The sequence below is a fragment of the Pleurodeles waltl genome, chromosome 7 (assembly GCF_031143425.1).
Source record: "Pleurodeles waltl isolate 20211129_DDA chromosome 7, aPleWal1.hap1.20221129, whole genome shotgun sequence".
Classification (NCBI taxonomy): domain Eukaryota; kingdom Metazoa; phylum Chordata; class Amphibia; order Caudata; family Salamandridae; genus Pleurodeles; species Pleurodeles waltl.
Window position 1 is genome coordinate 932120058 of NC_090446.1, and position 14730 is coordinate 932134787.

Sequence of the window (14730 nt, forward strand, 5' to 3'; positions counted from 1 at the left end):
ATACAAACTTCATTGCTTTCGTGAAATCTAAGTACAGACATTGTTTAGCTGGCAAATCAACATATAGGTATAACGAATTCGCCTTGTATTGCAAGCTGTTAAATTTTTGTCCATACGGAAAATGGCTTGAATCATCATTGCAATATTCAACATCGTGGAATATAAACATTATCGTTCCCACCCTCCCTCTTATCTTCTGCTTTTTAAGCTGGTGGTGGCTGAACTGGTATGGATCACTTTAGAGCATTTTGACAGAGCGGCATCATAGTTACACACGCGAGTGGTTGTTCCTGTGAGAAAATGTATGTGCGTGGTGAGTGCGTAGCCTCTATACTTCTGGCCGGGGCGGGGCGTGGTATGGAGTAGTCGATTGGGTTTGTGTTATGGAGGGGAGGGACCAGCACCCAACAACAAGTCTCGCTATTTGCAACCTCATCTCCTCACGGACTGCTTCTAGCAAGGCGTCCCGTGCATCCAGCCGGGCATGGGACAACCACCCCGGGCAGCGATGGAAGGTACTAGTCACCTCCGACGGAGGCCTGGGGAGGAGAGCTGAAGGTTGTGTGACGTCCCTTTCTTTTATGTCAGCAAAGTGCAATTTAGTTACCATGGTCAAGAATTTTGCAAGCTTGAAACTGTGCCATTAAGTGGAAGGTCTCAAGGAGGGAATCCTGTAGGGGAGTACCGTCCATTGGGGGAAAAACAACACAACATATAGGAAAACATTTACGCACGAATATTCCCAACAATGCTAAGGGCATGATTAGAAGAAGGCCCCGATTAGGAGAAGGGCTTGACACCGAATTGTTCAGATGTAGTACATGCATAATGACCACAACAAAATCTGCATGTACCGGTAAATACCAGGCCCTTTCCCAGTGGTAAATTCTGCATGCTTGACTTGGTAAAGCTTAAGAAAGGTGCAAACTTTTCCGATACTGCTAATTACCAAGTGTTGTAAACATGACATCAATTGCAATTGTAATTGCGAACTGTTTGCACAGGAATCACAATGTATTGAGCTACTTTTAATCAGGCCCTATGAGTGCAAGAATCTGCAAATGCTCTAGTACGGTGAATGGTGCCACACGAAACTACATTCACCTGCACAAAAATAATCTTAAAACTATAACTAGGATTTTAGGTTCGGTATAACAGCGGTGACTACCCAGTCAGGGAGGGTGAAACGCTATATGTGGTCTACAAGGCCCTTCCGCTTCGAGAACAGTACATATAATTTCTGATTCTGGAACCTTCCGGCTCCACTCTGCCAACCCCATAAAATGAAACCACATGAACCCGCCCTTGGAAGCAGAGCCCGAGCCGCCACTCCACAGGCGAGGAATATCTTACGGGTTCAATCAGCACCAAATCTGGGCCCTCATTAAGAGAAGAAATATGTAATGCCGCATAGAGGGGGGAAGAGATCATTGTCAAACTCTGGGGCCAGTTAGCATGAAATGCGTGTGCGCTTGGACGGAAAGTCAATAAATTGGCTAGAAAAACATCGGAAAACGCTTGAAAAGCACTAAATTTACTGAATGAATAACAGGTTCTGTATGACAAATAAAAAGGCAGATTTGTTAAGTAGTATTGGGCCGCCGTGCAGTCTGGGACTTCAGTCAGTTTGTTAAAGGGCTAGAGCTGGGGTATAGTGTAGTAAGAAATCGGAGGTGCAGTGTGTTATTGGCACTGCCCGCTCCCCCCTTGCCAGAGAACAAGTGTGACATGGACTTGCCTCTCCTACAGAGGAAGCATCGTGTGATCTTACTGGCAGATTTCCTGGCGGGTAAAATAAGATCCAGAGTTTCCACAGCCAGGAAAAGCAATGCAGGAACATCAGACCAGCCATGACTAGAGAGAGCGGTATCCAGAGGCGTAACAGAACTTGAGCCCCACCCACCCTGCAAAGAACATGGACCCCCCCCCCTCAGGACTCACTCAGGCCAGGTGCTGTGCTGAGGGACCCCTGTGTAGTGTTCTTTGTGTACTAGACTGACCTGTCGTTACAGATTGCATATCGTGTTACGATGTCGCCGCTGATCATATAAACTGACACAGACGCATTGTTGAATTAGTTGTCCGCCGGCCAGCAGGATGGCAGTCATCTATACCGTTCTCCCTATCAGTCTCCCTGACTCCGCCTGCCGGCCCGCTTTATTTATACACATACCTCACATGACCGGAGGCCACTCACATCATTAACCACATAAGTGGGGGAGTTAACAAACACTCCCCCGCGCATCTTGCGATCCAAATATGGTAGTGCCCGTGCCCAGTTGCATCACTGGCGTGACACTACATTCCTCCTTAAACAACAATGAAACAAAATTACAACAACCTGGCATGGAACAGTGGGCAAAAGATCGTGTTGAGCGGGGTCACACAAGATGATCACTTAACCTCTGTGACAGTGTCGGATTGTCCCTCTGTCCGTATCTGATACAGGTGCTTCAAGTGAACTGACTAGCATTTGGACAACCTTGAGAGGTAACTCCTTGACCGTCTTTCTCTAAGGCTGGACGCAACTCTGGGGATGGGGTGGCAGATCTGGCAGCGATATCTCATTGTCATCGGAGTTCAAACTAGGGCTGGACCCTTGGAATGATTGATCATGCCCTGACTGGAGCGGGGAAGATGGGAGATGAAATCTTTTGAATAAAGAGATGTTTCGAGTTATGGTGGCAGTCCCTCTCTGTACCACAATCAGGGAACCTTGTGGGTGAGTGATTGTCCAGGGGTGCTACTCAAACGGTAGCTGGAATTTACTACCTTGGGACTGATGTTTTAGGAGTTCCAAATCTCCAACTCCCAGGTCTGAGGGACTCGCTCGTCGAGGGTGGCTGGCCCTTTGGTTTGAAGTCTTCCTTCTCTGATGTACTCAATGGCCATCAGGGGGGTCAGGTTGCCAGAGATGATGGTGGGGAATATAGTCAAGAACTACGCGCCCCATACAAAGGTGTCCTGGCACCCGCTCAGTGGTGGAGTGAGGGGTCTGACAGTAATCTCGCAGGAATGAATATGTTACCAGTTCAGGAGATTGGTGGCAGGCAGTGGCTATGCGGATAACCTTATTCAGGGTTCGCATAAACCATTCCACCTCTCCATTCGCTTGAGGCCAGCGAGGGGTGATCTTCCGATGGCGAACGCCTATTGATTTGAGGTAAACTGACAGTTCATGACTTTGAAGCGGGGGTCAGTTGTCTGTTTTCAAAGTGGTTATTAAACCATGTGTAGATCTTCTCTAGCTTCGGGATTACTTCTGCTGTCAAGGAGAAAACATTCTCCACTTCCGGGTACTTTGAGTAGTCATCTATCATGACTAGCGTGTGCCTTCCATCAGGGAGGCTCACAAAGTCCAGACTGGCAGACACCCATGGCTGTCGTGGTCCATCTCCGTTCTCCACCGGGACAGGTCGACTTGGATCTCCGGCAACTTGGCACCACTGACATGAGCGGACAAACGCCTCCACCTTTTCGTCCATCAATGGGAACCAGACTTCGGTCCTCAAATGACTGTTTGTTTTGATCATTCCCTGGTGTCCAGCGTGAGCTATCTGTGTCACTTGGTCAGTAGGGGAAGACGGAATAACTATCTGATGTCCCCTAAACAGACACCCTTTGGGGTCAACTGTCAGCTCTTGCCGGATGTGATATAAACTCTCCATGACGCATCTGGTCTCAGTGGTTAGTTGTGACCATTGTTTTTTCACTGCATGCCACTGATTGGTCCGTGTTGCACTTATGGTTTTTTGGAGGCAGTTATCTTTGGCCGTCTCCTGTACTATAATATTCATGGACAGTGGCAGCGGTCTTGATTGGTCAGATATGTACTGTACAAACTCTTCCACTTCCTGGGCCTCGTGTTCCTCCTCCATCGTGGCAGCTCTAGGGTGTCTAGACAGGTAGTCAGCTGGGTTACTCGACCCAGGCTGGTACTCCAGGTGGCAGTTGTAGTCCTGTAGTTGTAAGAACCACTTTTCTATCCTTGGGGGTGGCTCGGAGGCGGTCCCATTGAACAGTGGGATCAGTGGCTTGTGATCTGTGGTTACCGTAAAAGGATATCCATACACGTACAAGTGAAAATGTCTGCAGCCCCAGTGCACTGCAATGGCCTCCTTCTAAACCTGTGAGAATCGCTGATCTGTGTCTGTCAGAGACCGTCTAGCAAAAGCAATTGGAAACCACTCTTCATTTCCTTGTTTTTGTAGGTGTACTGAGCCCAAACCCCTTGGGTCAGCATTTACAGCAATGGGGGTCTCATAACTGGGGTCGAAATATCTGAGGGTGGTGTCTGCAGAAAAGGCTTCCTTTGTGGCATCAAAAGCAGATTGTTGAGTGGGGCCCCATGCCCAGGGTTCAGAGGCTTTAGTTAGTTCCCTGAGGGGTTGAGTCAACGTCGAGCAGCCCTTGATGAACCGTCCGCAATAGTTGACCATCCCCAGGAAACTGCAGACTTCAGTCACTGTTGTGGGGGGTCTTGCTTCCTTGATGTCTCTCACCTTGTCAGGATCAGGGGCAACCCCTTCAGCGGAGAAGACGTAGCCAAAAAATTGCAGCTTTGGCTTCAGAAATTTGCATTTCTGGCAGTGGAGGGTTAGGCCAGAGTTTTTTATCCGTTGTAGTACTCCTCTCAGTCTGTTGTGGTGCTCTGGTACTGTTTTGGCGTATACCAAGATGTCATTGCTAACATTTACAACGCCAGAAAGGCCAACCAGAAGTTCTTGGATGATGTTCTGGAATACCTCCACCGCACTGGATATCCCGAAATTGAGTCACCGGTATTGTCGGAGGCCGACATGCGTAGAGAAAGTCGTGATGTATCTGGATTTTTCTGCAAGGACTAGTTGGTGATACCCCGACCGCAGATCTAGTTTCAAAAACCAGCAGGCTCCACTTAGCTCACTGATTTTGTCATCAATGGTGGGCGTCAGGTGTCTTTCCCTCTTTATCACAACATTTGGCAAAGCGCATGTCCACGCAAATGCGCACCTCCCCCAGGTGTCTGGGCTTCTGTGCCACCAATATTGGAGATACCCAGGGTGTTGATCCTTACACCTTTTCGATGATTCCTGCCTTTTCCAAATTCTCCAGCTCTTTTTCTACCTGAGGCTTCAAATGGAATGCAATGCGCCTATGTCAGAGCACCACTGGTTGCACTGTATCATCAATGTGCAGCTGTATTTCATTATCCCGTAGACAACCAATGCCGTTGAACACAGCTGTAAACTTGTCTAGGATATGGGCCAGGGATTCTTGTTGTACTTCAAATGTGAAAGTTATGAAGCCAAGGTCCTCGACAGCTCAGCATCCTAGGAGCATCCCATGGCCACCTTCCGCAATGTAGGCCTGTGTCTTGATGGAGCAGGGTCCACGAGTGATACGCGTCTTGAAACAACCTTGCAGGGCTATTGGTGTTTGTTGTCCATACGCATATACTTTAATTGTAGCTGGTTTGATTTAAGGGCGCGGTTTCATTTGGTCATATACATCAGCCAACATGATGTTGATGGATGCACCTGTGTCTATAACTGCTATCGTTGGGTGCACACTGACACGTATTTGGCAGCGTGGTGAGCATCGCGATGTTGTCATTGTTTTCCCGATGGCGAAGATGGAGTGGACTGTGTGTTCCTGTTCCCCATCGTCGTCCATATCACTGTTCCTGTCGGGATTGTTCTGGGCTATGTTGATGTTAGCTGCTTTCATTCGTGTTGTGCTTGAACGGCATACTCTCACAAAATGGTTGATCTTGCCACATCCTGCGCATCGCTTACCTCTGGCTGGGCAATCAGCAGGTCGGTGTGCGGCTCCGCCACAGTATCCCCAGTTTCGTGACGATGGGTGTGTAGCCATGGGCTTATTCTTGGGCAGTGTCTGCATTACAGCGTTGACTGGTTCTTCTTTGATGGGTCTTTGGAGGGCAGCCTCCATGTGGGACACCCTGGCTTTGGACGGCACTTTCGTATGCCCTATGGTCAAGATGTCGGCTAAGGATCTTCCTGATTCCTCTAGGATTCTTTTGCGCAGTTTGCTGATGCGCACCTCTGGATGGTCTGCCCCCTAATGTCTTCTACCTCATCTGCAAATCCACATGTTGTGACTAGTTCTTTGAGTCTCATGTGAAATGAGTCAATGGACTTCTCAGGTTGCTGTCTAGCCTGGCGAACACGAATCGTTCATAGTCTGTTTGCCATTGGCTCGAAATGTTGTTTGAGAGCAGCAATGAGAGTGAGGTGGGTTTTTGGGGTGGCTTCTGTGAGTGTTTTGGAAATCCTATATATTTCCTTTCCCCCAAGGTGAAGCAGCATAGCTCTCTTCTGATCATTCTCAATCATGGTGGCCTCGAAGAACAATAGAACTCTTTCAACCCAGTCTTTCCATCTGGGTGCTTGTGCTGATGGTGCACCCTCCAGGAGGAACGGCTCAATTGGAGGTATGTTGTTCATCTTGAGTTCATGATTGCTGTGCCTTGCGTGTCTGCACACACGTGTCCTGATTCTGTACTGTTAGATTAACTATGTCACCTCTTCTTTATTGTTGTATTTGTTTTCTTTTCCTCCTTTTTTTGGAAGAAAAATGAAACATGTTCAATCTGCTGTCTAGAATGTACAATTATACCACCCAGCATGCAATGGAGGGGGCAGGGCTGGCCGCGAGCGAATGCTCCGGAAAGAAAAACGGGCTGTTCAGGCACAGGGCCTAAGATGAGGACGCGGAGCCAAGTGCACTGGTAATGAGGCTGTGCGCGACCCGCAGTGGGTGGCTGAGGTGGGCGGAAACAGGTATGCAGAGTTTTTCTTTGGTGATGTGAGGAACCCACTTGGCACCGCTACGGGACACACGGCCGCCACAGGTTTTGAATGCACGCGGTGAGCTATCGTGCACCCTCGCCGCCAATGTAGTGTTCTTTGTGTACTAGACCGACCTGCCATTACAGATCGCATATCTTGTTACGATGTCGCCGCTGATCATATAAACTGACACAGACGCCTTGTTGAATTTGTTGTCTGCCGGCCAGCAGGATGGCAGTCATCTATACCGTTCTCTCTATCCATCTCCTTGACTCCGCCTGCCCGCTCACTTTATTCATACACATACCTCACGTGACCGGAGGCCACTCACATTATTAACCACATAAGCAGGCGAGTTAACAAACACTCCCAGCGCATCTTGCAAACCAAATATGGTAGTGCCCGTGACCGATTGCGTCTCTGGCATGACACTACACCCCTGGAACTTGGGGGACCCTAGCGCTGCGGGGGCTTTTGTTACGCCGGTGGCATTATCTCACGCGAGGACACCGCTCCACCTGACTCGCAATCAGTCTCGCGGAGGCTTATGAAAGAGATTGACATTAGGGGCGTAGCTTCAGTGGGGTGTTTGCCATGTTTCACGCCCTCAATAAATGTATTTTCTGGTAAATAATTGGGTACAGGTGCTTTCAGTTGGGTATAGGGAAGTGTCTGACGGATTTCACCAGGAATCTTGACAAAAATACACAGAAAAATATACACACACTCTCCCTCTCTGTTTTGAAAGTCTCCAAAACGTTGGTTGTTTTACAAAGTATTGTGTTTTCTCTTACTTAGTACCCCTACCAATCCGCATTCCTCCCCCTTTCCACTGCCCCTTAGGTCCCTCTCTTGCATCCTGCTTGTCCTGTGAAGTATTATAACATTATGTGCCAGCGTGATTGTTGGGAAATCTGAAGCTCGCATCCTTCAATCTTACTGACAAAGCTAAGCCCCAGATCGCCATTTTGAATTGTTGTAGGTACACATGGAAAGCGCGTGCTTTCAAAGGAGAAATATTGTAACATTGCTGACTCTGTGTGTGTCTCCTTTGGTAAGGGCCCTGTCAGGAAGTCACATGTGGGACCGCTCCCACACTCCTGTCAAGAACAAACCTGACCTGCAGGCTACCGTGCCTTCCCACTGTGGGCACCGCTATCCTCAGGAGTTTGCACAGATGGGGTGAGTGAGCATAAGGTAGAAGCCTGCTGATTCAGGGTTACATGGAGCCATTGTGATGGGGCTGTGGTACAGAACGGAGCTGTGTGTTACGGAGCAGTCACTCAGCATTACAGGGCTGCAGGTGCACTTTGCCTTAGAGCTGTGGTATATTGTGGTATGGAGCTGTGGCACAGCATGCTATGGAGGTCTATGCCAATGCCTTACGGAGTTGTGTAGAGGGTGATATGGGGCCGCTTGCGTAATTTATCGTGTGACTACACTGCAGTGTTTTATGAGTATGTTGCACACTTGCGGTGGAACAACCTGTTACAGACCAATGTGGAATTGATGAGCCAATGGCTGTCCTCTGAAACGTTAGATTTAAAATGATTGATAAATACGACTCAAAAAACATATTTTGATTTAACGAACATAAATCAGCATATTTTGAAAAGAGTAATGCAGCCAGTGTGAACAAAGTCAGTTTGTTATGCCATGGTCCCCACTGATCATAGCATCTCAGTGAGTGAAGTTCAATCTTCTTTTAAACGTTCTTTTAAATCTATTTTGTGCGACTACTTAAAAGCAATGTGAAAAAATAGATATGTCCTACTGAAATGAGAGAGGATGTGTGAGTTATATGTAATGTGAGTTCACGCTCAGTGAGTTGTGTCACTGCCCAGGTTTTCTTCGCGGTCTCAGAAGTGCTAGGAGGATGCTAGCAAAAGACACAGGCTATTACGCGAGCTTCCGCTCTCTTCCTGCACACTTTCCCCAATTATTGCACAGCGATGTAGCTAACAGCATAAACCTTAAGCGCGCAGTCCATGGGACTTGGAAAGTTTTCCTTTAGAATACAGTATACTGGGGGGGGGGGTCACTTCACCTGAGATGCACCGAGCTGACTTTTTCAAAGGCCACTGCATATTGTCCACACCACCTTTTCTGAGTCTATTGTGCATTGTAAAGTTAAAAACAGGTTTGCTGTTAGGCTACAGATGCATGAGTACGGGCTGTGACAACCTTATCATGTTGGTAATCGAATAACTGATATTGTGAATTTCTAGAGGACTTCCAGCAATGTTTGCTCAGAAATACACAGCCTGTATAAGAGGGCATGAATCAGTGTTGGTCAAGGGGACCATCGAACACTTCTACAACAATATTTGACATCATCCCCTTTCAAATATTACGTAATGACCTTAATAAATAATTAAATAATTACCTTTCTCGAGCTAAGAGACAAACTGAGGAGGAAGATTACCGATTTACAGATCCATCTCAAATCTGTAAATAAAAAGGCAAAACAGTGCCCTTTGTAAGTTTATGCATGTGTGCTGAACACATGCACGTACCTACAAAATTTAGTGACAGTCACATTACCAGGTCTTATTTTTTTCACCCTGGTGCACAGCAGCTGTGATGCAGTTTAACATGGCTAAAACATTAACAAAGCCAATATGTAGAGTAGGCAAGACCTGCTGGGTTTGCCAATGCCTGTTTAAACCATGGCACATAGAACACCCAAGAAAGTAGATACCCCCGTCAATTTCCAAAGCCAAGCCAGACCAGTAAGAGACACTGGGCCTGATTTCGAGTTTGGAGGCCGGGTTACTCCTTAACAAATGGACGGTTATCCCGTCCACCGTATTACGATCTCCATAGGCAATAATGGGATCATAATACGGTGGATGGGATAACCGTCACATTTGTGAAAGAGTAACACCCTCCACCAAACTCTAAATCAGGCCCACTCTCTCTCCTAACTGGTATGAGGGCAATAAGAAAACAAGCATTTGCAATGCAATGGGTCTCACGTTTGTTCGAGTTAAAGCTATTAACATTGTAAATTCCTAACTGGACTTTTCTTTCCAGTTAAATTTAAAACAAAAAGTTAAACAGTTCACATAAGCAAACTGATTCAAAGCGCCATGGCAGCCATGAGAATGAGCGTGAAGGAGAGACACAAAAGGAAAAAGAAGTTTGCTCATTGTCAAATGCATCAGCAATTATGCAATTATCCATGTAATAGGGTCGATGTCCAAGGCGGTTACCAAACCGCCCCAAAGAGGGACAAACAGAAAGCATTTACCAATGATAACAAATTATTTTTGAAAGGCAAGCCCACGAACAAGTGAAAGTGATGGGCATGCGGTGGGCGTGGTTAAAAGCCCACAATACTTACAACAGGTCAGAGCGCTTGTGTGCTCAACCTGAAACAGGAAAAAGTGTGTAAAACAATATCTTGCCCAAAGGATATGCTTTCTTTTGTACAGATTGGACTCACATTTTGACCATGTCAAAGGAATGGAAGAGCAAGTGCTCTGCTCATGAACATGTGCTAAAAGTAGACTAAAACAAAATCTTTACCTATTAATCATTTGGATTGAGTAAGTCAAACATGTAATTTGGTATGATCGCCCTAAAGGGAGGCAAGTATTGAGTGAATCATTGAAACAGATAACTAAGTATAGGGAAATATGGTGGAGAGAGAAAGATGCCTAGATGTTCTAAGCAAATGCAAGCAGGTGTATTCAATTAAGGAAATGCCAGTTTGTGAATAATCCAAGATGGCGTAACAAAAAAGATGGTTATATGCTAGTTCCAGTAAGCTATGTCCTAAAATATTGAGGAGTTTGAAAGGCTACGTGTTGTCTAGCAGTTTACTTGTGATTTTACATACTCCATGTGACACCGGATTGTGTTACAAATCATCTGGCATCAGAGTACAAGTCAGACAAGTTAGTGGCTCTAAATTTATTTTTGAAAATGACACCCTTCATTGTTTTTACCATGGTTACCACCAGTGTTGACACAAGTATTCTTCTTGGCAGTATGCTGTTCTATGAACTTTCAGTTTCAAAATGTGCTTATCAGTCTGCACCATGCAAAATGACATAGTGATAAAAGATTCACTTCACAAATGAGGGATGAGGCTTGGAAGTAATAGGTCACACTAATGGATTCCCACATGCCTTGGATAAGCTGGAAAAAGTGCATTCCATTAAATGAGGTACCATCATCTAAACCTCTTGCACTTTAAATGTTATCAATATCGTAGCATTACTACACCATTTTGTGTGAGGATGAAAAGCGTAATATTACTTTCTCTCTGTGTGTGCATATCTGGCTGTTTACACAGGCGATTAGTGTGGTATCATTTTCAGAGGCATGGCGGGTCATTTAGGTTTATTATTTTCTACATCTTTCTCCACCCCTAAACAAATATTAGTTTGATTCACAAAATGTTAAGTATAAAAGTCAAAAATATACTCCCTTGGGTATGCTTCTATATTTGAAGTATATTTCTGACTTTTTCTTTTTTTAAATAATTTTATGATTCATCTGGGATACCTAAGCTGCTTGTGAGTCAATATGTGATCAGACGCTTAATAATTTCTGCATGCAAAATTGTAACAGGTCTGCACTGCTGCCAGCAGATTGTTAATGCAGAAGTGTAACTTTGTTTTAAAAAAATCGTTTTTCTTAACAGTAAAATCACTTTCCCAACGGAGATACTCCTTACTCTGCACTAAGGTCATTTGTCGGGGCGCTCTTCATCCCCACTCTGAAATAACATGCACTCCTGCCTCGGCAAGAGGAAATTTACAAGTGACTTTGTGGTCTGAAATGTCCTCCAGTTCGTTGGTGGATCCCCCCACCCCTCCGGGCTCTTCGGTCGCTAACTTGGTTGCAGTACTAGATTTGCTACTGAAAATCCATGACACGGGTGTAGTCGCCCCTGTGGTATTTCTTTAGCGCATGTGACTTGTATTCTGGTTACTCTCCAAGGCACCATTAGGAGGGGTTCAAACGTACACTTTCAACTGAAATCACGTACATATTTTTTATTTGGATTATACTGTTTCATTTTGTGCGCATTAAGGAGCTTTTCCTTTTAAAGAAAAGGTACTAGCTGGACACTGATTTATTGAGTTTTAATGTTGTGTGTTGCTCAGTTTTTTAGCCCTTTGCATCTTTCTGAGTCAGCCTTGGACTGCTTTACCTAGTTAACCTTATAGGGATGTAACGCAAAGGGCACTTGGTTCCCCGTTTGAGTACCTCGGGAAGTGGTGAAACCTACAGGTTGTGTTCGCGCTATATAAAACTGCCAACATTTTTTTACTGCTAAACAGCTTTATAATGATCACAGAGAGATTTGTTCTTATACAATCTCATTTCTGATTACACCTCTGGTGTAATTTCAGTGGTTTTTAGGTTGAGCATAGCAACACGCAAGCGCCTCTCTTCTCGATTTGTAATCTATTCTGTGGGCTTAAACAACGCCCATCTCACACCCATCACTTTCACTGGTTCCTGGGGCTCCCTTTAAAAAATCCCTTGAATTCATTAGTAAATGCTTTGCCTTTGTCCCTCATTGAGGGTGGTTTGTTACCACATTGGAGACTGACCCTGTTGCATGATCAGCGAGATACCTTAGTGTGGTGCACTAGCTTTCTTTTTTGCTTTGCTCCATCTTGCTGTTTCTTTGCGATGTCTGTGGGATTTTTTTTTGCAGTTTAATGCTGCGCAAACCAGACAAAAAGGTATTGGAGCACTTTATTTTTTTTTGCATTTTTATTTGGTGCGAACTCGATACAAAGCTATTACAGCACTTTACATGAGCACTGGTTACATTTCATAATAACACTTTCATTTTTGGTAGCAAGGGAGGTTAAGTGATTTGCCCAGAATCACAGGATGTTGAGCAGGCACCGATAATTGAACCGTGTTTCCAAGCCCAAAAGTCTGCAGCTGTGGCATTTATGCCAAATCCTCTCCCCTAGGGTTCTTTATCTGGTGCGTGTTGGGGCAGTCTGCGAATAACTTGTTTTTTTATATAGCGCTTGATAATACAGGTTCTGCCAATTTATAGCGCTGCAAAGCAGGTGCTATTCTTAACAAAATCCCTATAATTCATTTGCATCGACATTGCAGAGATGAAGAGGTGAAAAAACGATGTCAGGATTGTTACCTGTGATATTCTCGTTTTGTCAAGACCTCTGCAGTGGGTGCATTAACCAACTGACTTGAATAGAGCTTAACACTAGGCAGTAGTACATGCTCCTTATAACCTCCAGAGGGCCACCAACCAAGCACATAGGTTAGTTCTAGGTAAGAAGATGGCAAAAGGTGTTGTCTCCAAAATGGTGAAAAAGGAGTCATGACTCCAGACCCAAGCACTTCACAGCCTCAAACTTGATAGCAAAAAACATCTAGCCTTTGGATGTAAATTGGACCTCTTCAAATAGAGTTCAGTTAGTAGAAGCAGCCATTTTTCCAACCCTCTAACGCAAAGAAGCTAACACAAGTGCGCCACAGTGAGATAAGCAGTGTATCATAGGGCACAAAAGTGGAGCAAACTATCACTTCCTCCTCTCAGAATTCAATGGTGTCATGGCTTTGATAGTCTCCTCACAGCTACTGCGACCTTGCAGATGCCACTTCTGGACTACCCCCCACAGTTGCTGTCACAGAGTTCTTCCTCATCACCCTCTGGACACCTGTGTATAATATCACAGCCAGTCTGTAGGAATGAGGCAAAAAACCTCCCACGATGGCAGCCTTGTTGTGTCCTCTCTCCTGCAGCGACAGGCCTGGGAGGGTTGCTGTGGCACCTGCCATACATCCACTACACTCCAAACCAAAACACATAGGTAAAAGATATTGGCCCTCATTACAACCCTGGCGGTCGGAGATAAAGTGGCGTTAATACAGCCAACAGGCCGGAGGTAATTAGCGCCAAATTATGACCACAGCGGAAACAGCTCAGACAGACAGCCACTATAACACACTGACCGCCAGCGCAGAAACAACAGGCACCACAGTGGTAACCGCCTACAGCCAGGCGGAAGACAATGTCCCCCCATTTGTATTAAGACATGCCAATCTGCCACCTTTTCCGGGGCAGTACCAATGACATCAAAAGCCTGGCGGAAACACTGCACAGAAGGGAAAAAACTCACCTGTGGAGACTCAGGGAGTCATTCCAACTTCGGCAGGCGGCGGAGGCCGCCCGCCAAAGTTCCCCCGCCAGAAGACCGCACCGCGGTCAAATGACCGCGGCGGTCATTCTGACTTTCCTGCTGGGCGGGCGGGCGACCGCCAAAAGGCCGCCCGCCCGCCCAGCGGGAAAGACCAGCAACGATGAAGCCGGCTCCGAATGGAGCCGGCGGAGTTGCTGGGGTGCGACGGGTGCAGTGGCACCCGTCGCGATTTTCAGTGTCTGCTAAGCAGACACTGAAAATCATTATGGGGCCCTGTTAGGGGGCCCCTGCACTGCCCATGCCAGTGGCATGGGCAGTGCAGGGGCCCCCAGGGGCCCCACGACACCTGTTCCCGCCATCCTGTTCCTGGCAGTAAGAACTGCCAGGAACAGGATGGCGGGAAGGGGGTCGGAATCTGGCCAGGGGAAAACCGGCGGGAAACCGCCGGTTTCCCTTTTCTGACCGCGGTCAGAATTGGCCAGGAAGCACCGCCAGCCTGTTGGCGGTGCTTCCGCGGTCGTTGGCCCTGGCGGTCCATGACCGCCAGGGTCAGAATGACCCCCTCAGTGAAGAACCACGCCACCATGGAGCCCGAGTTACATGTCTTCCCCATGCTCTTCTACGTGCTGTTCCACTACGAACACCAACGACGGTGAAGACGACCACGGCGAGTACAGCCGCCTAGCACACAGGGGAGGGGGGAGGAAAAAGAGAGTGACAGGCACAACACACACCTGCCCCCCCAACACCATACACACAACCAGATGCACAAGAAAACAAGTTATTCG

General features: G+C 46.6%; 1 long non-coding RNA gene across 1 annotated transcript in view; it reads left to right on the forward strand.

Annotated features, from left to right (window-relative positions):
* The first annotated feature begins 477 nt into the window (after nt 1-477).
* LOC138247342 (uncharacterized) overlaps nt 478-14730 on the forward strand; it is a 320752-nt gene continuing 306499 nt past the window's right edge. Inside the window, exon 1 of the long non-coding RNA XR_011194454.1 lies at nt 478-515. This is a non-coding gene — a long non-coding RNA (uncharacterized lncRNA). The remainder of the gene's footprint in view (nt 516-14730) is intronic.